Source organism: Callorhinus ursinus, unplaced genomic scaffold, assembly GCF_003265705.2.
Source record: "Callorhinus ursinus isolate GAN/ISIS: 27379988/994484 unplaced genomic scaffold, GSC_fseal_2.0 scaffold12, whole genome shotgun sequence".
Lineage (NCBI taxonomy): Eukaryota > Metazoa > Chordata > Mammalia > Carnivora > Otariidae > Callorhinus > Callorhinus ursinus.
In genome coordinates this window covers 7,966,296-7,967,722 of record NW_027397074.1, presented here as the reverse complement: position 1 = coordinate 7,967,722, position 1,427 = coordinate 7,966,296, and the positions used below count along the sequence as shown (strand labels likewise).

The 1,427-nt window shown below is 43.2% G+C and overlaps 1 pseudogene; it reads right to left on the bottom strand.

Moving 5' to 3' along the window:
- Positions 1–211: 211 nt before the first annotated feature.
- On the bottom strand, positions 212–929 carry LOC112825188 (transgelin-2 pseudogene; annotated as a pseudogene).
- Between the last annotated feature and the right edge of the window lie 498 nt (positions 930–1,427).

Sequence of the window (1,427 nt, the reverse complement as noted above, 5' to 3'; positions counted from 1 at the left end):
TTTCCCTTTTCTGTTTGGTTTCTGTGCTCTTCTGATTGTTTAGTGTATATTTTTCTGGTATAGTTATTATTCTTTAGTCCTTCAATTTTATATTTTGTTATCCCTTTCAATTATTTTCTTGTCTTTTTGGGGGGAGGGGTTTAAAGAAGGGAATGTATTAGTAAGCACAGGGGGCGAGCCTGCCATTGGGCATCCCCAAAGGAGGCAGGCCAGGCCCCCACCCAGGCCAAGGGGAGTCTGAAAGCCCCAGGGGCTCTCAGGGAATGTCACTGCTAAAACATATATATATTAACCATTCATGGGAGGGCAGGAACAGGGCTGGGGTAGGATCAGATGATGTGGTGGGGCATTCCGTAGCCGGTCATGCTAGCCTGGGATGCCCAGCGGTTGGTGCCCCTCTGCAACCCAATGACATTGGGTTGTCCGAGACGTTCCAAGTGTTCTCCTTGGACTTCTTAGGAAACCAGTTGGGATCCCCAGAGAAAAGCCCATCCTCCCGGGCTACCGCCAGTCCACCCAGGTTCATCAGCATCCGCTGCAAACATGGCATGTTCTTTCCTTCCCAGAGGTCCAGTTTGGAAGATGTTAGTGTTGATGCCATAGTGTTCCACCAGTGCAGGAACTGAGAGTCTGCTCCAGCTGCTTGAAGGCCATAATGGAGGCTTAGATCTTCTTCACTGGGGCTAGTTCTCCTGGTATAGCCCGTTGATGAGTTCACACAGCACCATGCCATCCCTAAGCCAATTCTGGAAGTTCTGCAGCCCTGGCTGGGGCCGGCCTGCATGCTTGTGGCACTGGGTGGTGATTCACTGGATCAGGATCTGCTCCAGGTCTGCATCCTACTGTTTCTCAATCTTTGGCTGTACCTCCCAGCTCAGGCCGTAGGCAGGTCCCCTATTGACCATTCCAAAGGGCAGTGGTGGCTGTGGGGTGGATTGGCAGTGAGGGCAGCACAATCCTGGCAGGGGCTGCCTGTGGAGTCCAATTATTTTCTTGTCTTATCAATTATTTTTTAAGTCTTTTTAAATTTTCATTTTTACACTCACAGTTTATATATATATATTTCATATTTGGCTTCCTTTCATTGTGTTCAACTACATTTTTGTGTATATATATATATGTTTTCTTTCTTGCCTATTTTGAGATCTAGTTTATTCTAACAAACAAACCAAAATACACCTAGGATCTAGATTATTGTTCTGTTCTGTTCTGTTCAACTTCTTGTCTGAATTTTATTCCCATTTTTTTTTCCTTTTCTTATCTGATTCTTTTCTGTTCTTTTCTGATTTGTGTAGTGTATATTTTTCTGGTAGAGTTATCATTCTTTAGTCCTTCAGTTTTATATTTTATTTTCCTTTTCAATTATTTTCTTATCAATTATTTTTGTCTTTTTTAAATTTCATTTTTACACTTTTACACTTTTAAAT